General features: G+C 37.7%; 1 long non-coding RNA gene across 5 annotated transcripts in view; it reads left to right on the top strand.

Annotated features, from left to right (window-relative positions):
* Positions 1 to 23,574, top strand: part of LOC116551376 — a 31,813-nt gene extending 8,239 nt beyond the window's left edge. For 3 of the 5 annotated variants that reach the window (XR_004268885.1, XR_004268889.1, XR_004268887.1), the window contains 3 exons: positions 2,623 to 2,800; positions 5,465 to 5,533; positions 18,495 to 21,497. This is a non-coding gene — a long non-coding RNA (uncharacterized LOC116551376). Of the gene's footprint in view, positions 1 to 2,622; positions 2,801 to 5,464; positions 5,534 to 18,494; positions 21,498 to 22,295 lie in introns of those variants that run through there. The other 2 variants (XR_004268886.1, XR_004268888.1) reach the window with 2 other exon arrangements.
* The last annotated feature ends 509 nt before the right edge of the window (positions 23,575 to 24,083 follow it).

Genomic DNA, 24,083 nt, shown 5'->3' with positions numbered 1-24,083 from the left:
GAAGTCTCTTCCATTAGTCTTATGATCTCTGTTTTAATATATCCATGTTGTTTTTTTCCTCCACTTGATTCCAGAAAGGACTAAAGTACATTTCATAAGTACATATAAGATAAACTTAAATAAAAATAAGGAAACCTTAAATAAAACTGATCTATATTAAAACATTTCCAATTTTGAGGGTCAAATAGATTTTCCAAGAATCCTTAACATTACCTATTCAAAATAAGATGTTTTCAGAAACTGTGTTGCAAATTGATGTACATCTCCTTAAAAAACAGATTTCACGATGGCATTCACACTTTGTGTTGCTCTGTGTGTGTTAGGGTTGGGGTGAGGGGAGCATGGTTAATGCCCAAATCCTTCCCAAGTCTCATCAATGAATAGTCTGAGGGAAGGAGGGTTGGGAATGTGTATATTGAATAAAATCCTCTAAATGATTCTGACTTGCCCCTGGGCTGAAAAGCAGTTTAGCAATATTAACTCTGTATTTTCTGAAGTAAAGGTCATACGTAAAGTAACTTGTGATTTTGGAAATTTTTACCCAGGATACTGACTGATGAGATGGCCTACCCCAAATCCAGAATTTAGCTTAAATTCTACCTCCTCTTGTTTTCCTTAATCTTTCACCATATTTTCCAAATGCTTTATACCTTTCTTCTCATATGTACTGCAATTTGTCTTGCATTATATTTATCTTTGTCATTTCAGCTAGTGTATGGACTCACGGATGTCTGGTGGGGAGGAGGGTGGACAAGCTATAAGTTTTTTCATCTTTCTAATCTTTATTATGCTTTAGTCAATAGTATATATTCAATAGATGTTGACTGAATTGGATTAAACATAAAACATTAAATGTTATTAAAAGTATGATTAATTTTCAAATTATCAAATTATTATATTCTCCTCCCTATTAAAGGAAAATCAGTGGTGTTTTTCAACTTTGGACTGAAACTCTAAACTATATAAAATCATAATAATGTGAAATATTAAACAGTATTACTCTTCAAAAAAACAGTAACAGGTTGTAGGAGGAGGCATAATTCACAAGAACTGCAACTTGCTCTCATCTTTTAAGCAATCATTTTTAATGTTCTAACCAAATCCTTATACTAAAACAAACAACTGGTGAATGTGATAAAGTAATGGAGAATATAGAAAAACTCCCATTTTCTCTAGCTCATTGTATGTGAAATCATTCTTAAGAATCACTTCCACTTCTGTTTGAATAAAAAATAGCCAATAAGGCAATTCTAATTGGTTAAATAACAACAACAATAAAACAAATCACCAAGGCAAATGACTTTTAAAAGAGTCACCAAGGTTAAAAAATATTATAAAAATATCCAAAAACTTACACATGTCCTTGATATAGTTTTGTTTTCTGTCCTCTTAAAATTTCATTAGCTTTTCTTGTTGCTTAGAAATCAAGGACATATGAGTGGCAGATCTTGACCTAAGGAAAATATTTATGATGTTTTCAGTCCCCTTATTAAAGACCCTATTTTTCATTGCAGCTGAGGGTTGGTGTAGGCAGGATAGGAAAGCTTACAGATGGTGGGAGGCACAGAACCTTCATAGGGGCTCAGGCAAGAATATCCAGATGACAGCAGACAGGAGAGAGAATAAAAGATGCCAGCCTCCTCATTGTGAGTTCACGGTGGCTGCCTTGGTCGGGGGCTTTTGGCATGGTTCTCCTGAATTACACAATCTAATCTACTTCTGTACAGAAGATTTTAGAGGCACAGTTGAGTATGCTAAAATGGCATTACTACCTACTCAGAACATGATGCTTCTGTGTGCCCATATGCCCAACTTATTTTCAAATGTATTTGAAAAAAATAGAAAATAAGCATTTTCTATTACTAGAGACATACAATAAAAATGCACATGACTCTATCCATGTGTGGGTTTCTTGGGAGTTTTGTCAGATTCCAGAGGACCCATGTTTGTAGCACATGAGTTCTCTGGTCATAGACCATTGATGTGGTCATCGGTGACATGGTGCCTAGCTCATGAGCCAATAAGATTTGTTTCCTCCTAGGAATTTAGAACCATAGTCCAGACGGCAGGCCTGGGCATTTGAACTAGGAAGTAAGGAAAGCCACACTGGGAAAGCCTTTATGGGCTCTGTGTACAACTCAGCAGAAATGCCAATCTACAGAGAAACGTAAGAGAATAAAGTCGATTCTTTGAAAGAGAGGAAATGATGGCTCACTTAGTTCCTGAGAGCTTTCCTACTCATAAGGAGATCCAGTTGCATTTTCTACCATTGGCATTGAGATCCCCACCTCCACCCCAACATTACATTTTCCTTTACGTTAATATCAGTGGGTTTATATTACTTACAACCAGAAGGTTCCTGACAAAGACAAAATTATCCTGTTAGAACATGTTCTCTTATATCTTTGTCAGGAGCACATTGGAAATGAACAGCATTCTACTGTCAGTTTGTCAGCGTTAATTACATATTATGACCCAATAATTTTTCAGAATGTAATTGCATATAGCTGATGACAGTGGCTTCTGGAGCTTCTTCATGATGGTGTTAGAAGGTCCTGCCAGATTCCCTGGAGGAGATGGTTTGTCCTTTCTGTAATGATGGAAATAATATCTCTCCTGCAGGTTTAATAACAAAATGCAGTGCAAAAACTCCAGGCACTAGCCAAGTCATGTGACATGAGACATGGGATCAGCTTATCTCACAGACCCAGACATAGAGCCCCGTGCCAGCCTGACAACGAGTGGACAATCCAGGAGGATTTGAGTATTTCCTGCAGCTGTTCAACAAATACAGAAAGAGGTGGTTTCCTTCGACTTACTATTTATTGTTGTTTTTATGCAACAATTTTCCAGTTGTCATCTGGAGAAACTGAGAAGAAATATGAAATCATCTAGTTTCTCTTTGAGATAGTACTTGGGATCCTGTGAATGCAGGGATTTCCTTATTGTCCTACCTGCAGGGAGGGGCATTCGAGGCTTCTGGATCATAGCCTTGGTCACATTTTAAAACTTGACATCATGTCTAAAATAACTGTATTTAAATTTTTAATTAACTTGAAAATGAAACTACTAGACCATGTAATTTACCTACTAAATTGGGACACTTTTGAGAATAAAAAGGGATGCTGTTAATAAAATGAAAACAACAGGCTTTGGAACTGACCCAAACAAACTGGATGATAGTATTACCCTATTCGTAGGTTTTGCATTCTTGGTTTCAAGTAACTCACATTTTAGGAAACCCAAGAATTTTGGCATGGCTTTTGACCAAATCAAATTTTAGCCGCCATTTTGGAGTACTGCCCATTATCCCACCACAGTCACTAGCTGAATACACAAGCTTCTCTAGGGCTTCTTCACCTTTACAATTTAATGAGTAACTCCAAGTTACTCAGCTTCTTCACCTTTACAATTTAATGAGTAACTCCAAGTCCCTTCCAGCACTGAATAGTCTATAATCAATGGCATGTCTATGTAAGAGTTTTACTTTTTGGAGAAATTTGTATTATTTTGATTCAGATTCAATACAAGATAGAGAATACGAATATCAATGAAAGAACATTGTAAATAAGTTTTGTACACATCATAAAGTCATGCTGGCAGCATGGTGTAGCAACAAACACCTGGACTGGAATCTAGCCGCTTATTTCCTCTCTGAATTTTCCAAGGTTTCCAAACCATCCTGAATGCCTAAGCTGGAATACTTTCAACTGTAAAACAGGCATAAGAATAGCTACTTTTTAGTAATATTATGAAAATTAAGTCATATGTAGTGTATGAAAGTATCTAATATATGCCACAGAAATAGATGTATATGATCAATAAATACTAGTCCCTCTTCCTATTAGGTTAGTGTCAGTATTCAATATGTTATAAATGTACACTGCGTGTTCTCATAATTAAAGTATGAATATTGCCAATGAGTTTCTCTATTCCTAGTATTGGCTTTTACTGTCACAGAGAGCAATTATGTTGGACAGAAGCACATCCATGATTATAGGCATCATCAGAGTCAAACAAACCTGGACCCAAAAGCCCTCTTTCTTCTTTTAGATCTATGGCATTGGGAGGTTACATAGGCTCACAGAGTCTCTCTCCCCTCATCTACAACAATGAATGAGATAATGTGATAGATCACATGGCACAAGTCCTAGTGTATATTCAATAATATGCATTATTGTTACTGCCAAGATAATATGGGAGAAGAGAAATTAAAGTCTCCATTTAACAGGAGGAAGTGAGAGAGATGTTTCCATAAGAAGAGCTTATAGTGCATGTAGACTTCAGAAATGAATATAAATGAAGAATAATGGTTGAGAAAACAAGCCCATGAGCATGTCAGCAGCATTATGCTATTCCCACTAGAATAATAAAGGCCATTATTCCACTGAGAATAATGCCTTTCATGGTCACTGTGGAACCATTATTGACTGGTCATGATGCTATGACTTCTAAGAAGTGTAACAGCTTCAGATTTACTGTAGGGCTGTAGATGTGTTTTACCCATACAGGGCTCCTGACAGTGAAATCAAAGGCTTGGATTGATGAATTCTGCAAACAATGTGTATTAGTCTGTTTTCACACTGCTGATAAAGGCATACCCCAAACTAGGCAATCTCCAAAAGAAAAAGGCTAAATGGACCCACAGTTCCACTTGGCTGGGGAGGCCTTACAATCCACAATCATGGTGAAAGTTGAAAGGAATGTCTCACATGGTGGCAGACAAGAGAAAAGTGAGAGTCAACTGAAAGAGGTTTCCCCTTATAAAACCATCAGATCTCATGAGACTTATTTACTACCAAAAGAACAGTATAGGGGAAATCACTTCCATGATTCAATTATCTCCCATTGGGTCCTTCCCACAACATGAAGGAATTATGGGAAATGTAATTCAAGATGAGATTTGGGTGGGGACACAACCAAACCATATCACAATGTTAAGTTGCTCTTAATCATTTTACTGATGAAGTAAAACAGGTATATTAGTAATACAATAGTTTTGCCTGAGCCTCACTGACTTGTCTTGTAAATGTTGTTTTGGAGAAAGCCACTCCTACAATTTGTTTATATGAAATGTATCATGGAGTATCAGTGATCACATTTAGAGAACTATAACTGTCATATTAATGAGGACTGACAATGTGGATGATGATGATGGTGATGATCCAGCTCATGTGCATCAGAAAAAATTCACAACTTGATTATTTTTATCTACCTTGTTTCAATTAATCCAAACTTTTAGAAAACAGACAAATGCATGACCCAGACAAGGGTCAAATGTGTCTTTGCTTAGTAAAGGTTCGGAATTTTCTCATGCCAAGAGATCCTTTCCTGAGGACTTTTCCAACTGAATTCAAAGTTTGCCATCCAATTCTTCCAGAGCAAAAGGATCTAGATTTTGTAGATGATGATGATGACGTTGATGATGATACCAACTTTAGTCTCTCCTTCATGTATTTGACAGCTCCTTAAAGTTTCTGGCTATAGCCCAGCCTTCCAGCTCCCTGACTCAGATGGGACCTGTCAGAACCAGGTGGGTGTTAAAATCCCAACTTGCCTCCATTCCTCAGGCCCTGGACTTAAATGGGGGCCTTCTGGCCCTGTGGATAGCCTCAACCTAATTTTCACTCCAGGTTTGAATTTTTTCTCTGTTTATGGATCTAGTGATTTCCCATTCTATCTTCTAATCCTGGCTTTAATGTAATTGTATTTGCTGTATTTTATTCAATAATTACAAGTGTTTGGAACGGGACCAAGCATCCTTTCTCAGCAGTTTCGTCTCCAGATTTTTGTATAAATGAAGATTAGATTTCTCCTGATCTTCAAATCTTTCAGAATGCCATGTCTAACTTTTTTTCGTGAACAGAGTTAACAGAGGAAACCAGAGCCGGTATCTAAAACCTCAGAGGCCATCACTGTATAGGCAGAGCCAGGCTCTAAAATCTGAGTCCATCACTCTATAGCAGAGCCAAGGTCTAAAATCTCAGAGGCTCTAAAAATCTCAAAATCCATCACTATATGGCAGAGCCAGGCTCCAAAATCTCAGAGCCCATCACTATATGGCAGAGCTAGGCTCTAAAGATCTCAGAGTCCATCATGTATTGTGATATAGTCCATCACAATATTTTGGGAAAACAAAACAGTCTCCTACCCTAAAATACTTAACATCTTGAATTAAAACCACCAACCCTAAACCCTGGTGGCAGTGAAACTGCAAATTTTTAACTTTGCGAAGGAACTGGGATTATTTGTTTCACTAGGAATAATCACAACAGATCAGGTAGTGTTTGTGGAGGGTTCACTTTTGAGCAGGAGTATGGCAGTCACCACAAGAAGTTCTGTCCACATCAACTCAACCCTTTAGGAACACAGAGTACATGTCAGGATGCAGATGTATGCTTGCCTTGCAGTGTCCAAGTTCCTATCAGTGAGCCACACTGTTCTCAGATCCTCAGGGTCCACAGTCTTTTAGCAAGTTTTTGATTTGGTACCCTGAACTATGGGACTTGGTACCTTCACCATAGCTTCAGTCAAGATGTGATTGGTGCAGAGGCATTCACCGACACTCAGGTGTTGTAGGGTTTTCCTGGATTTGTTTTCCTCTGCAGTTTTGTATGGCCAGTTCTCGGGGGCTCAGTGACACCACCAGGCAGTCAGAGTAGGATTGTGCTCTGGCAGAGACTGATGAGGCTTGGAGGAGGAGAGATGTGCACAGAATCATAATATCCTTTTTTTTTTTTCAGTTTTGGCATTTAAAAAGCATTAGATTACATTGTGAATAAATCCATATTGAAAGGTTATTTAAGTCAGTAAGCACCAGTCTGCCAACCACATAAGATATGATGTCGCCTCTATCAGGCTTCTTAAAGGAAAGCAGGCTGAAGATCGATCCAGGATGCCAGGACTCACGTCCTAAAAGTCAGGCTCTCTCTGTTCTTCTGCCTTTAATACTGAGAGAAAGGAGTAGGGGAAACCAAGATAAGAGCTTCACGCACTTCCACTCTCCCCTTTCATGTTAGCTCTCAGCACTAAAGAGGCAAGTTAGGAAGTAACACAAGTGTCTGTTAATAGACTAAATGGACAAATAGAATGCACTATGTTCACATGGTTGAATATCAGCCTTAATGAGGAAGGCAATTCTGACACATGCTACAACATGGATGAACCTTGAGGACATTATGCTATGATGGAATAAACTCATCACAAATACTGTATGATTCCACTTATATAAAATTTCTAGAATAGGCAAATTCATAGATGTAGAAAGTAGGAGTCGCCAGGGGCTGGGAGGAGAAAGGAATGGGGAAGTGTTGAATGGGTATAAGTTTCCCGCTTGAGCTGATGACAAAGTTCAGGAGATGGATGATGGTAATGGTTGCACAGCACTGTGAATGTACTTAATGCTGCTGAACTTAAAGCACTTAAAGAGACTTATATATATAAAACCACAATTCTTAAAAAGGTGAGTTGAGGGGAGTACCACTTCTGGAAAGATGGAGTGGATTCACTTTTTGCTATTTCTCCTGAACGTGCATGATATGTAAAACAAACAGAAGAGTCTAAAAGGTGGAGAGAAGAAAGCAAAGCCTCCAGGGACCTTGAGACCCAATAAATGACACAGTTGTGAGTTTCTTAGGTTTTCTTTTTGCTTCGGATAACCCAGACTGGGTGCTGCAGAAATTGCCAGCCTGGAAACACACCAATAATTGCAGGCAAAAAAAACAGCGACAAAAAAAAAAAAAAAAAAACGAGTAAAGGAATTGACATTGAAGGTGCTGGTTTCATATTTGATGGGGGACAGGAAGGGGTGGAGCTGCAATAGGGTGACTTAATCTCTAGGCCTAGGGAGTAGCCCCCAGATCGCTGTGGATGCAAACTTGCTGGAGGGATCTCAAAGACACCCATCAACTCCCCTAAACTTTCCCTTTATTCAGATTATATAAAACTTTTGCTTCACTCTATTTAGGTTAAATAGTACATTTGCATACAAAATGTTACCTCATTTCCAATCTTCACAAAAAATTTCAAAGACTGGTTTAATACAGTATGTAGTGAGGGACTCCTTGGTTATTGCAGTTAATTACAGTGCTTGCGGAAACCTAGCCAGCTCAGGTGATTCTATCCCAAGTAAGTATGGTTACTTAGGAGAAGCTATACCTAAAACTGACATTATTCCAGCACTTCTAAACAAACAACCTGAGAATTTCTAAAATTCAAACCTGGTAAAGGTTAGCTAACCTTTAATACTGTGAGAAGAACATTTAACCCCAAAGAAATCTTTAGTTGCAAGTCTCTTTGCAGCTCTGTAAACAGCAGGGTGGAGAGTCAGGTGAAAGCAACACCTGACAAATCACAAACTCTCATTTCTGTTCCTTTGTTTTGTCATCTGTAAAATGGGGATAATAATACAAATTCTTTTAAAGATTAAAAAGCATCATGTCAAATACTCAGAGTTCTCATCACAAACTTGTAAATCTTGGAAAGTAGGGACTGTCTTTGCCTTTAGAACATTCCAGAAAAACCTAGTCTACTGCCTTGTAGACACTGAGGACTTAACCGACCAAAGCATTGTGTTTAGTGCCGAGCACTTAGTACCAGTCTCTGAGCTACGGAAGATCTTATCTTTGGATCCCTGGGGCCGGAAATCTATACCACCTGGTCACAGGTCCTGTTCTCGATGGCTTAGAAATCTGTCCACTCTCTGATCCCAGGCAAGAATATCCCAGTGGCAGAGAAGATGGGCACAGGTCTTCATTAAAGGATCTGAAAAATATATTATTTCTTATACATCCTCCTCGGAGGATCTCAGAACTATCTTGGCTTCTTCAAATCTAATTAAACCATGAAGCCACCCTGTGAATGAGTGGACTTTTAAATCCCTGTCTTGTCAGTTGAAAAACTTGTTTGGTTGAATTATTATGTCAGGCATAGTAATTTAGGTATATAAGAAGTGTAAGCAATATTCGACACTTACTCCATATTTTATCCACTGGGTTCTACTTGGCAGGTACCAAAGATGAAGAATTTAGCACCTTATCATTTATGCCTGCTATTTTTTTTTCAACCTCCCCTAGTTATCTGAGGGACTTTAATTCTCTAAATCTCAAAGTGGTAGGCTTACTTTAGTGTAAGTAAGATGTAAATGTAGTGATCACTTTTTGAGGGGTCTAGATATTTAATTTAAAATGTCTCTAGTTAAGGACAGATAATTTCTTTAATGTATACAGCAGTCTCGATTAGGTAGTGGTTAGTAAAAATGTATTTAAAAGGCCTAAATCGAAAGTTAATGAAATTTGTCGTTTATTTCACCTACTGTAAAAGGATAACCACAGACTTCATTCTTGGGTGTCTTCACTTGCTTTACATGAATTATTTATCTTGTTTCTGGAATTTAATACTTGTCATAAAGCTGCGAATTACGCAATCCATCTTGGGTTTTGTAGTTTGCTGTCTATACGGGTAATAAATCTCAGCTATTAGTTTTATTTATTAAACCTAGCTCAAGAAGTAGAGGTTTGACCCCATCTTACATTATGGTAAAAAAATAGATATAGTTAGTTTGAGATGTTGGATTCAGTGCAGCTAAAAAGAAAACCAATTTAAGTGAAAGGTGAATTAATAAATGCTGTGCCAATTCTGAAAGTCAGGATTATGAAAGGAGATTAATGTTCTGTTCCTGCCAAGGTAGAAATCAGAACATGCTGGACAGCAGGTAAAAAGAAATTAATTAAATAATGGTTTCAAAAGTTGCTCTGAATCAATGAAACAAACTTTGGAAATTTTAGGAAAGGAACCCTCAGGTGTAAAAACCCACCAGTCTCTGCTTAGTTGATCTTTTTGGGTTTTTTTGAGGCACAGTTTCACTCTTGTCTCCTAGGCTGGAGTGCAGTGGCATGATCTCGGCTCACTGCAACCTCCACCTCTTAGGTTCAAGTGATTCTCTTGCCTCAGCCTCCCAAGTAGCTGGGATTAAAGGCATGTACCACCACACCCAGCTAATTTTTTAGAGACAGGAATTTATCATGTTAGCGAGGCTGGTCTGGAACTCCTGAACCTCAGGTGATCTGCCTGCCTCAGCCTCTCAAAGTGCTGGGATTACAGGCATGAGCCACCACATCTGGCTTTAGCTGATCATTTAAAAAAATAATACTGGTTTCTATCCTAAGATCCTCAAGCAAAATGTTCAATAAGCTTAGTCAGTAAGTCCAGTGACAAAATGCTCAGAAAACTGCTAATGAAATCCTTTTTGAGTGGAGTTTCATGTGCTGCCTTCACTTGAAAGTGCATAGTAAAGGCAGATTTAGGCCCTGTGACTATGCATCTGGACTTAGGGAGGATAAAGGAGGGAGAATGATGGGTTATAAATTAAGAACCTGAACTGAAAAATTTCAGGCCACACTTAGCTATTCACATCATTTTTTGCCTTACCTCATACTAAGACTTAGGTTTGTCACCCAATTTCATACAACTGTCTTCATTTTTAAGCTTCCTAAACAGCTAAATAATGAACTTTTAATAGAATACTATTGTAGAATCCCAGGAACTTGGCCACTAAATAGCACTACAGATAGAGAGCTCAGTGTGGTGAAGTCATATGATTGGTTTTTCCTCAGTGTTCATAAACATCTTTTCTCAGGCAGCAAAGTCTTTCTGTGTGCTGTTTCCCTCCTGCCTGTAACATCCTCTTTCCTCATCAATCCACATTTAACTCAACCTTCAGATCTCAGTGTACAAGATTTTCTAGGGAAGCCTTCTAATGTTCCAGAACAAAGATCCCTTTGTTATAGATTCTCATACCCTTTCCACAAAATTTCTTTTGATTTCAGTAAAATTTTCACTTACCCATGGAATTATTTTATTGGCGTCTGTCTCTCCCAAGGGAAAGTAAGTTCCATGAAGCCAGGTGTTTCATCATTTTACCTCTAGTTCTTAGCACCATGATTGCAGCAGAGCAAGAGCTCAATGACCGTTTGTTGAGTCAGCGACTGAAAAGCAAGAGCAATTATGCTTTTGAATTTGGCAGAAAAGGGCATGCAAAACACAACTTCTATGCCTTTTATAACCATTATGGAATCAGTATCCCTGAGGCCAATAAGAAGGGACAAGTTTTCCTTAGTATTTTAAGCACAAGGATGACTCACTATACAAGTTAACAGCAACCTTCACATAGAGTGTTGGCTCATTAGGAAATAACTATGAAAGATGTTTGAATGGGTGATTCGCTATTGTGCCACAAATACGTAATTGGCTTTGGAACTGACATCAATTTTCTATCACTTGGTTGGAAGAATGAAATAGGAGAAAATTGAGATGGCCCCAATAAGCACCTTGATCATTGGTAATTGTATCCTGCTTTTCCCACTGCTGTAACATCAGGACATGTGTTATTGCTCTATTGCAGCAGGAGAGATCAGCAATGTGACCATCTTGTAGAGATTCAAAAATGGGATTTCCTTTTGTTCTATGACCTCATCGCCCCCCTCACCCCCAACCTTTGTGGCCTTTAGCTTCTCTTTCCTTTGTCAGGGAAGGTGTCACCTATGGATTTCCTCTTCAAAATTGCAAAGGAAATTCAAGGTTTCATTCCTTTTCAGCTTGCTTCTTGGCCTAGTGACAAAACCCAGCTATTGTTTTAAATACAAATATAAAATGAAACAGTAAAAATTGAGACCTGAGCAAGAAGTTTTCTGTAGTTCATTTTCACCTCACCTCCAATTGATGCAACATATGTCTATGCCTATCTTTCATACAGAAAGTACTGTGGTACGTGTTAGCTAATAAGATAAAAAACATTCACAGTCTAGTGGGCAAAACAAAGTTGTAGTTATCTAAGACAGACAATGATAAGTATTAAAATAGAAGTACAAAGAAAATGTTACAGAAGAACAGTGAAGGGGGATACTAATTTCAATTTAGGGATTTTGGAAGATTTGGGGAAGAATTTGGACCTTCAAATGTGGATTTTTAATAATGGAGAAGCATAATCTTGGAAGGCTGAGGTGGGCAGATCACCTGAGGTCAAGACCAGCCTGGCCAACATGGTGAAACCCCATCTCTACTGAACATCCAAAAATTAGCTGGGTGTTTTGTTGTATGCCTATAATCCCAGCTACTCAGGAGGCTGAGACAAGAGAATCGCTTAAACCTGGAAGGTGGAGGTTGCAGTGATCTGAGATTGCACCACTGCACTCCAGCCTGGGTGACAGAGGGTGACTCCATCTCAGTAATAATAATAATAATAAATAATAATAATAGTAATAAAGATTTCAGGGAGCTTAAATAGGAAGAAGAGGATCTTCTAGGTAGAAGGAACAAGGGAAACCTAGACACAAAGGTAGGAAAGCATGAAGGATGCTTTAAAAGATATTGAATAATACTGTGTAGCTGGTGTTAGCAATGTTTGGAGATATGAGAAGTAGTTGATAAAGGTAGATGGAGCTTATGTATAGAGTAAGTCTCGAATGCTATATAAAGCAATTTGGGCTTTATTTTGTAACAGAACGTATTAGGAAAGTTTGCCTTGATCTGCATTTTAGTAAGTTTTTGTTTAGTTTAGATTTCAGCTGGAATTCTACTCTGATGAGGTTGTAACAGATTAACAGGGAGGCCAGCTCAGTTCTTAGTGTCCTTCTTATGTCTGGTCCTCTTACCCTATAGAGGTTTTTGGCTCAGATCTACTTGAGGTGGGGACAAGGGTTTTGTTGGCAGGAAGCGGGGCAAATCCTGCTCAGGTTGTATCAAAACTTACTGTCTGCAGAAGAGGCTGGTTACCTGGTGGCCTGGTTCATGATGACCCTGAGTTCTCAAGCCCCAAGGAAGGTGACAGAGTGCACAAACAATGCTTTTCTCTGCTACCATGAAGGACTGCATGTGCTCTTTTTCAAGACTCAAAGTGAGACTCAGTGTCATCATGGATTTTGATATTCGTTTTGGCTTTGTAAATTTCATTAGTAAAATTTCTTCCCATAGCCTGGCTGTAGTAGGATGCCTGACAGTTCTGACAGTCTGTTTTCATTCTTTGTGTGTGTGTCATGTATGTTTCGGTATAAAGTTAAAAAGGCTGAATCTTGGACTGTTATCCAGATGTCATCTTGGACCACAAATGATCACATGATATTTTGAAGTTCCTTTTGGTGATTTCCTGGTATGATGGAAATAAGAAAATCTCATGATATAGCTCTTGTCTGTGATTATTTACAAAAGTCAGATGAGACTGAAGGGAAGTTGGAAGATCATCTGGGACACTGTAACAGCACCCCAAGACAGAGACTCAGGACCAGGACTCAGGCCATCACAGTGGAAATGGAGAAGAGAAGATAGACCTGAGAATTGCCAAATGGGTAGAATATGCAGAATAGGTAGAATATTGCCAATTGGATATAGCCACTGAGAGGAAGGGTGCATTTGCAGGTTTCTGGCTTTGGTGACTGAGAAGATAGATGAAAGTGTCACTCAAAGGGAAGGGAAATGTAAGAGTAAGTATAAAGATTTTTACAAGGCTAATCCTGACTTTGTTTTGGGTATGTTGTGATGGGAGTGCATGGGAGGTTTGTAGGTGCCCATATATGCAGTAGGAAGTAAATGCATGGCATTGGAACTCAGTGGGTCTATCTGGGCTGGATTTGTTTGTCATTAGGATGTTACTCTGCCAAAGAATTGAATGAATATATGCCAAGGATCTGAACGAATTTCTTAAGTATATACCCATAGAAAATGAAGATAAGAGAGCTAAGGTCAGAAGCTTAGAGGCCATGATAATTTGTGTTGTGAACAGAGAAAGAAGATAGCACCAAAAAATGAGAAGGCCGTGAGAATGAGACAGAGGTAGAAGATGGTGACTGGTGACTGGTGAAGGGAGGAAGGGAGGGAGGGAGGAAGTGGGGAGGAAAGAAGAAAGGAAGGAAGGAGATTTCCCATTTAGGAATGGTTGAATGAGCTGGATTGATAAATGCTCACTCTCTATCTAGACATGTGGAAATAGTGACTAAACAACAAGTTTTTACCAAATACTTAGCAGAATTCTAAGGTATTCTCTCTGGTTTCCAGAATCGAGGAAGGAATTCAGCTGAAGTAGTGAATGGATGTTGACACAGTTGTATATTACTATTTATCCCAAATAAGTGAATGGATTTCCCAAGGGTGAAAGCTGAGATTCACTTGGGATGGCTAGCAAAATATTAAGATAACTATTAGGGAAGTTATAAGATTGTAGTCTCAAACGTTTTGTAAGGCTGAAAGGTTTTTATTAACTTACGGAACAGGCTGAAGGCAGCCAGTTCTTATTTTAGAGCTTTAGGTCATAAGGTGAAGATTAGGGATAATAAAAGCTTCCTCAGTTAAAGTCTGTTTACCTCACATTCCTTTGTTTCTACTCTAACTGTTTACTCATGTAAACTTTGTGCTAGATGGTCCTCTCAGAGGGAGGTTGAAGAGGAATTGGCTGTTAATGGTGTTTGTTCTGGGTCCTGGAACCAAAAGCTTTTATCATTTGTAAAACCACTCTTTTAACCATGTTAATTATCCACAAACATGTTGACTTAGAACCTGTTTGAAATCTATACTGAATAAATGTGAAAAAGAACAGAGAGTGATGGTGGGTTAGTTGCAATCGCCCTCTGAAAGCAGCTGATGACCATCCCTAGTCCACTCGATTCACCGTATTCTGGGGTATGTAAGTGCATTTATTCATCCGTCACTGAGTCAAGGTCTACAGGACAGACCTCTGCAGGCGGTGATCAGCATCTCAGGTGAGCATATCAGATGTGAATATAAGGGAGTCAAGGATGTGCACTCAGCTTCCAGGACAGGAAACATACTTTAGTAAGCAGGATTATGAAACCTACTGAGGGCCAAAGTCAAGTCTATAATTTCCCTGTCTAGTGGGGAGTCAAGACCAACAAATGGGCTATCTAGTCAGTGACCCAAAAAAACTTCACTGACTGGCCTGAAAAAGATGCTAGATTTGCTCCATCTGCCCTGGATGATGGGCAGGAATAGAATCTCCTGAACGCAGAACCCAGAGATGCCACAGTAGACAGTGGTGCTGAGACAAGCTCAGAGGAAAAAAACTCATAGCACTCAGGAGACTTACTTGCATTGGAGAGACACTTTAAAACAGAATAGTGCAGTATCTCAGAGACTTTAAAATAGACATTTAAATTGTTCAAAGGGAGAAAATAAGGAGTAAGATTCCTAATTCAATAGCAGGACTTATTTTTTGGGAAAAAGGAACACACAGATTTATAAAAATGAAGCATACAGACATTTTAAACAATGAAACACATAGTTATTAAAATAAAGATCAATAGATAGATTAAACAAGAGTGGATGGAGATGACGAGAAAGAGAAATGTGAAGTATATCTGATGAAACTATACAGAATGCATCACAAAGACACAAAGAGAGGGAAAATATGAAAAGCAGAAAGAAGAGAAATGGGAACTACATGAGAAGAGTCAATATATACCTAATATAACATCTGGAAAGAGAAAATAAAGAGCCTTGTGGGAAGCAATAATAAAAAGAATGACTAAAACTTTTTAAAAGTTAAACGAAAATAATCCTAAATTGGAAAAGTCATGCAGAACCCCAAGCAGGAGAAATAAAAAAAAAATATTGCAACTAGAAACTTTATACTAAAATGGAAGAACATCTAAGATAAAGGAAAAAAGTTCAAAGCTAGAGGAGGTAAGAGAGATCATGTATAAAGGAACAAGTCAAATCAAGGGTTGACTTCTCATGCACCATCTCTGTGATCATAGATATGAGAAGGCAATGCAATATCTTCAAAATGCTGGGGGAAACTAGATTGTATATCCACTTAAATGTCATTCAAGAAAAGGCAAATATTTTCATACATTTCTAAGAAAGATTACTACCACTGACCCTTCTAGCAACAACTGCTAAGGGATTCAATTCAATTAAAAAAAAAATAAGAAATTCCTTCCAGAAGGAAGGTGTAGGAAGCCTACACATATATAGAAAACTGATTTATGTCTGAATGGGTATTGCAGACCAGTGGACACAAGATACACTATTCAATAAATGGTTCTGGGGCATTTCACTGTCCTCTAGGGAAAAACAAAATGAAATTGGATCCCTGCTGCTCCTTATGTACAAAAATCAATCCTTAGTGGAACAATTTGAAAGGCAAAATTGCTATAGAAGAAAAATATAAGAAGATATCTTTATGACCTTGGGATAAAGAAGAATGTATTAAATCATAAATAAAAGGCTTGATAAATTTGACAATGTTAAAAGTAAAAAAACAAAACGAAACAAAAAAAACTCTCCCTCAAAAAGATTGACAGGTGGAACAATTTTCAGGAGGGAAAACTTAAATATCCATAAACTTATCACAAAAAAGAGACTTACTAATACCAGTAATAAGAAATATACAAATTAAATGACTTGGCAAAAAGGTAAGGTAAGTAGGCTATATCGAACATTGGAGAGCATGTGGCATAAAAATCTGAAGATAACTAATGTCCATTCACAGAAGTAAATTACTGTTTATAGTAGTCACTAATCTAGACCATGTTATGGCGTCTTCATATAGTGGAATGCTATACAGCAGTGAAAATTAATGAACATTAACTCTAGGCACGTCGTAGATGATTCGCACACACATAATGCTGAGTGAGTCAAATAAGTTGCAGAGGAATACATAACCTATGACATCATTTATATCAAATTTAAATTCAAACAATATTTCATGTGGTTTAAGGATACATAAATAATAAGATTATGAAGAGAGGCTTGGGAATAGCATAGCCCAAATTCAAGAAGGAGAGTTATCTGATCTGGAAGCATTCACAGAAAGTTTCAACTATGTTGTAAATATGTTGCTTATTAAGCTTGGAGGTAGGTAGATGAGTATTTGTTGTTGTATTCTCTATATCTTTAATTTAATTTAATTTAATTTAATTTAATTTAATTTATTTGAGATGGAGTCTCATTCTGTCACCCAGGTTGCACCCATCTTGGCTCACTGCAACTTCCGCCTCCTGGGTTCAAGTGATTCTCCTGCCTCAGCCTCCTGAGTGGCTGGGATTACAGACACTGCCATCAGACCTGGGTAATTTTTTAATTTTTAGTAGAGACAGGTTTCACCATGTTGGCCAGGCTGGTCTCCACTCCTGACCTCAAGTGATCCACCTGCATCAGCCTCCCAAACTGCTGCAATTACAGGGATGAGCCACCATACCTGGCCTCTGTACCTTTTTAGATCTTAAAAATTGTATAATACTTTTCCAAAATGAAAAGTGTACACCAGAGATGAGGAAATGGAGAGGGCAGGAGAGGACTATTCTTCCACCTTTTTTTTACCAGGAAGGAGAGAAGAGAAGAGAATGGTTTTTAAAAAATTTCTTGACACCAAATGATTTGTAAGAATTTAACAGTTTGTACAATTTTGTAGGTAAACCAACATTCGAAGCTGAATAATTATATGCTTAAACTCAATATATTCAACTTAGTGAAGTAACGTTTATTATTTGATCTGTACAAGCTGGAGATTATCTTTTTTCTTCATATTCCTTCTTATTCTCTAAATAATCTAGCTTTTTGAGAAGAACTGATAGTATACATATAGGAAAAGTATCAATGTTAAAAATATTGAGTCATTTAACCAATTAGAGTCGAATACTTCTTTGTTATTTTCAATTTCAGACACTAAGCTGGATATCTTTATATATTTTATTTCTTCACCATAAAACTTACAAAAACAAAAGAGTTCACCAACATCTATGTCTCTTTGGTGATGTGACACATATATTTTTAAATGTGTGTTAACAGTTATATGCTTTCATTGTCTCCCCTTTAAAATTAAATCAATCTTTTTCTGACTAGGGAACAGTGTGTTCTGTACTAAAGGAAAACCCCTGCTTGGAAGAAAGGTGTTGCTGAGTAGTTCTGCCAGAGACTTTCATTTCAAAGGCAGAATTTTATTTCACAGGAAATGTGAATCTGAAAGTATTTTACTAGCAATTAGCTTTTAAAATAGCAAGTGACTTCATGTTCTTCATTTATTCTTGGAAGCTGGACATGGAATTTGTGTTTTTCTTTTTTTGTTTGTTTGTTTTTTTCCTGACTTGTGTGAAATTGTTAGGAACACACAATATTCTAGCTAAGAAATAAAGATGTACCAAACTTAGCTTTCACCTGAGACGTCACCCACTGCCTACAGAATAGTCCTGAGGAGATGGTAAGCCCAAATATTAAGGGATATCAACTAAGTGTCCTCAGTTGGTGATGTTCCAAGCTGGGCCACCCCCAGCTTCTTATACTTTCATCCTCATCTCCAGTGAAATTTTCACAGAATCCATCATTATGATAGCACTCACCAAGTGTTCAACCTTATTGTCCTCATTTACAGATGGTAAAACTGAGACACAGAGAAGTTAAGGATCTTGCCAAAGGCTCACAGTTAGTAAGTAGTGGGAGACAAGATTGGTGCCTGGGTACTCTTACCTCAAACCCGCTTCTTTTCCCAGATTTGAAGACATTAAACTGGGACATTGGCGTGACTGACTGATATAAACAGATTCTGTCACATCCCTGGCTGCTGTTGTCACTGGTAAGTTGGGGCTTAGATCTCTACCTCAACCTTTCACTGATGCACATATTCAGTTTTACTAGGTCGCACATAATAGTTTTCTAAAGTGATGATACCAATTTAATCTCCAAACACTACCTTTTGTTCAATGTTTAAATTTTTTGCTGACCTAATACATGTGAAATGATACCTCATTGTGGTTTTAAATTGCATTTCCCTGATTACTAATGGAGAATTTTCCATGTTTTGGGGCCATTTATGTTTCCTCTTCTATGAAATGCCTGTTCATGTCTTTTACTCATTTTTATATTTGGGTTGTTTGTCTCTTTTTATATTGATTTGTTGGAGTTCTTAACATATTCAAATACTAATTTTTATCTCACATATGTGTATCAAGTATCTTCTTTTAGTTTGTTTTCTCATCTTCCTTTAGAGCCCTCAGACAAGCAGAATTTCTTAATATAAAAGAAGTTGAATTTGTTAATCATTTCCTCTAAGATTCTGAGCTTTATAAAAACATTTCATGTGTCTTCTCCACCCCCCAAAATGGGAGATATATTCTTATGCACTGTCTTCTCAAAAATGTATCATTTTGCCTTTCACAATGAAATATTTTTATTTAATTTGAATAGATGATTTTTATGTGTGGTGGGGCATAGGGGTTCAATCTGAATTTAAAAATTCATTACATAACCAAATTCCGCACTAGCATTTTTTGCATAGTTCCCCTGCCCCTACTGATCTTCAATGCCTGTCTGTCACTTTGTCATGAGTCAAGGTTTTTTTCCTTTTTTTTTTTTTTTTTTAAGTATGGACTGTTTCTGGCTTTTCTGTTTTGTTCCATCAATCTGCCTTGTCTAACACTGTATCAGTTCCACACTGCCTTAGTTACTGCAGTTTTAGAATTAGTCTTGGTAGGGGTGGGGAGGGCCTTTTACCCTATTTTCCTTCAAGAGTGTTATGGCTGTTCCTAGTGCTTTGCTTTCCATACACATTTTAGAATTAGTTTTCCAGGTACCATAAACAATGCTTTTAGCATTTGGATTCAATTGCATTATAGCTATAGATTAATATGATATTGTTTTATTTCCCATTTGTGCACATGGAATATCTCTCTGCTTATTAAGATCTTACAAAAAAGCTGAAAATTTTCTCAAAAAGTACTTGCACATATTTTGTCATATTAATTCCTAGATATGTTATCTGGCTCATAAGAGCCTCCTTTACAGCTCCCCAGTCTCTCTTTCCCTGTATGTTGTTGGATGTTCACAACAACTTTGGAAGTCACAAGTTGAGCAGGATGGCATCTCCATCAATGGACCCACAAGTAACTTGAAAGAGTAGAGCCCCATCTCTTACCTGTTTCCCATTAAATTAGCTCTACCTACTGAGAAACAAATTCTTCTTTTGTTAAGCCACTGAGATGTGTCACAATGAATAAGATTATCTTAAGTAATGTGTATTAGTTTTAATCTTGGAAATTTGATAAACACACTTATTAATCTTAATATTTACCTGTTGGTTATTTGATTATTTTTGGCATACAAATGATATTATCTTTTAATAATGAGCTTTACTTATTTTCTCTTCTATATTTTACACATTTTATTTTATTTCTTTTTCTTGTACTACAGCATTAGCTGATGTCTCCTGTACAATGCTGAATAAAGCCAACTATGATGTACAATTTGCCTTGGTCTTGATATTGAAGGGAGTTATTTAACATTTTACCATTAACTGCCATTCTTGGTGTGGGTATTTTGTATAAATCCTTCATAACAATATGAAAGTTCTCTTATTACTAGTTTGTAAAGAGATTTTGTTGCAAACGGACATTATTTAATGATGTGTTTGCGTCTTTGGAAAGGTGTTTTTTCTCCATGAAATTGATAATGTGTTGATATATTTGTTTTCGTGAATGACATTGACTCATACTTTTACTGTCCTTGGCTGGGTTGCAAATCAAATAAATAGCAACAGTTTATCTTTGTTTACTTTGTTTACAGTTTTGCTATTTTGTTCATCATGGATTTTTTTGTGTTAGTTTTGATTTTTAAAAATATTACATTAAAATATTCTTTGTCTCAAGTTCAGGGTTTTTTGGTGCTCCCTTAAATGCTATACCTGAAACAGGTGAGTAAATGCTGATCCAGCCCTGCAGACAGCTTGGTCCAGGCCAAGTCTTTCTTTTAGTCTCCTGTGCTTCTGGAGGCTCCAAAGTACTGGAGCTGGGCAGATGCCACCAGCAGAGGATAGATTTGGTCCCAGGACCTGTAAAAGCATTCTCATTTTTTATTAAGCCTCTGAGCATTTCTTCCTTTCTTGATAGTTCCAAAGTGCCTTTAAAGAAACAGTTTTAATATTTTATCCAGCTGTCTTTGTTATTCTCCTCCAGAGGCTCATTCAATGTATTTATTCCATTGTGCCTCCAGAAATGATACTCTGGAACGTTTATTGCTGTAAGATATAAAGAGCTGGGTTGTCTGTTGAGCCAAGCCAGTGCTTGATGGCTGGCCCTTGGGTTACTTAATTCCACTATGAGACAACCAGACTGTCCCAGTTAACTTTACCAGGAGTAATGCTGAGAGATCATCCTGCTTGGGAAATGACACAAATACAGAAACTCATTTCAAATGGCAAAATTTTAAAAATTGGATTTGTTTTTCAAGGACAACTGATGTCTTTATAATCCAGGCACAGTTCCAAGAGTTTTTATATGGTAACTCATTAAATTCTCACAACCATCCTATGTGATAGAAGAAAGTGGATAGCCGGGATGTGAGCTAATTTTGCTTCCAATTGCATGCTTGTAAACACTATGCCTATTGCCTTTTAGGGTTGCAGAATGAAGTGTCGTTAGTGAGTGTTAGCACAGACCAATGATCAACAAGGGGCTCTAATATTAACCCAGTTTCCTGTCTCCTGCAGTGGCTCCAGTGAGTAGAACATGTAAAAATTACAGTCCCTGTGTCCTCAGCTAGTGATCAGCTTATGCCCTAAATATGTTAATTGACCTCTGTAAAGATTTTTACCAGAGTAAAACCACCCCTTATGTGGTTTGCATTCAAAACATATGGATGACTCTTGAAGGAATTGGGGTTTTCTGAACATCGATTATGTGTATGTGTTTCTTTAATTACTCCTTGCTTTTGTAAGGGATGCTTTTATCAATAGTAGCCATCAACTGCATTAATTCCCAAGCGTGCCCTATTTAAACTTGCAGACAATGTGTAACAACATAGACAAATCACTTCAATTAGCTTTGAAATGGCTTTGATGGGTTGAGCAGACCAGATTCTAGAGTTTTATATCCCTTGTGTTCTACAATTGAATTTAATTCCAAGATTGTATTGAACAAATACAAACTTTCATCTTATATGATGATGCCTGGCTTACATAGAATTAATTTGGTTATTTTTTCCCTGTTTCTTTTGAAAGAAGTTTGGCATCAGTTTCAGGAATGCAGGAGACTAAAAAAAAAAAAGTTTGGACCAAGTGAAAACTTTCACTAGTGCCTTTTAAAAAAAGTCTATATTTCTCCTTAAAATGTGTGAAAATTTGCTATTTTTTGAAATCATTATAAAAATATTTCAGCATTGAGTTCTTTCTTCTTATCATTCTCCTTTTTCTTCTTTGTGATTAATTTAGTACTATCTGAGGCAAGATACATTTACAGGGAAATTATTTTTTTGTCAAAAAAGAATCAAATTGTGAGTTTAAAATCTGTTTCTCGCATCAGTTTAAAGAAAGTCAAGTGCTTCAATAATGGAATTGACAAATGATGGATCTACCTATTGATACCAGTTTGGATTCCCTGGGAAGTAAACTCTGAAGTGGTGATCAGTGTGCATGAAGCTTTTTAGGGAAGACACTTGGGACCAACCCATGCGGAAGGGAGGGCAGAAAGCGCAGTGAGGCAGAGGGAGAAGCTGGGCTCTGTCGAAGTCTCAACAAAGGCCTCAGCCTGCCCCATGGACACCCAAGGATGACTATTCAGAATTGCTCTGATTTGGGGCAAGGTTGTGGGCCTTCATCCTCTTCCTTCAACCAACTGGAAAAGAGGCATGTGAGGAGAGGGAGTGGGGCTTTGGACCAGGCATTTCTCTTTAGCTAATGCAATTCCAGAAGAATGGACTGCTGCAGCACTCCTGGACCCTGGGGAGTAAGTACTTCATTCTGCAGGAGGATCTGACAGCACACTGCAGCTCCACTCTGCCATTCACTTTTTCAGTTGTAGCTGTCTTGCAAAAGCCAATGTCCCACCATGTTTTTTTGTGTGCCATTCACTCCTTTGAGTATAGAACCCCCATCCATTCTCATCACCCACCTCTGCATTTTTACTCCTGTTGCTTCTCAGGCTTCTCACTTTGCCAAATTCTGTATTTACCACTCCTCCAGGTCCATCTCAAGAGACTTCTCCAGGGAGACTTCCATCCCATCTCCAGCTCTCACCAATTTTCCATGGCATTCTCTGTCTATTTAATAATTTGGAACTCGTCATGAGATATCTCAATCTATACCTTGTATTTTGTTTCCATCTGTATGTTTTTTTCTTTCTCTAACTAAATTATAGCTAGATTATGATGGTTTCAGATTGTTTACAATCTAATAAGGAAATAGGCTCTTTGTTTTTCATGTTTTCTAGCATTTTGTAATATGCACATTAGAAGCTCAAAAATACTTGTTAAATAAGTGGATCACTGCTTAGCTCCTTAGCCAAGAATGTAGTGAGTGTGGCAACTGTAATGAATCACTATTTTAATTTCATAGTTTTAGATTTTTATTTATGCTCATCTCTTCTGACATCCCAGATTTATTAATCATTCACTCAACAAATATGTATTGAATTCTGTTGTGTCCCAGACACTGTTTTGAGCAAAGGGTATGATACGGTGGTGATGTGGTTTGACTGCGTTCCCACCCAAATCTCATCTTGCAATTGTAGCTCCCATAATTCCCATGTGTTGTGGGAGGGACCCTGTGGGAGATAATTGAATCATGGGGCGATTTCCCCATACTGTTCTCAAGTTAGTGAATAAGTCTCAAGAGAGCTGATGATTTTATAAGATGTTTCCCCTTTCACTTGGTTCTTATTCTCTCTTGTCTACCGCCATGTAAGATGTGCCTTTGGCCTTCTGCCATGATTGTGAGCCCCCCACCACACTGCCAGCCACATGGAACTGTGAGTCCATTGAACCTTGTTTTCTTTATAAATTACCCAGTCTCAGGTACGTCTTTTTCAGCAGCATGAAAACTGACTAATAAAGGTGGTGAACAAGACAAGGGACCTGCCATGATGGAGATTAAATTCCAGTGAGAGGCAGATAATGCAACTGAAACAGAGATGATCAAGATGGTTACACAATGTGATAGGTGCTATGGCAGCAATAAACATAGTGAAGAGATGAAATACATCACCTGAGGTCTGGGATGAGGTGATGCCGCCTTCAGAAGAAAATGATTCTGCCATGACCAGAGAGAGAAAACAAGCATTTCAGGCAGAAGGAAAGGAATTCAGGAGGCAGAA

Source organism: Sapajus apella, unplaced genomic scaffold, assembly GCF_009761245.1.
Source record: "Sapajus apella isolate SASKATOON/1434 unplaced genomic scaffold, GSC_monkey_1.0 scaffold9, whole genome shotgun sequence".
Lineage (NCBI taxonomy): Eukaryota > Metazoa > Chordata > Mammalia > Primates > Cebidae > Sapajus > Sapajus apella.
The sequence above is the reverse complement of the archived record's forward strand: the minus strand, read 5'-3'. Positions and strand labels throughout refer to the sequence as shown.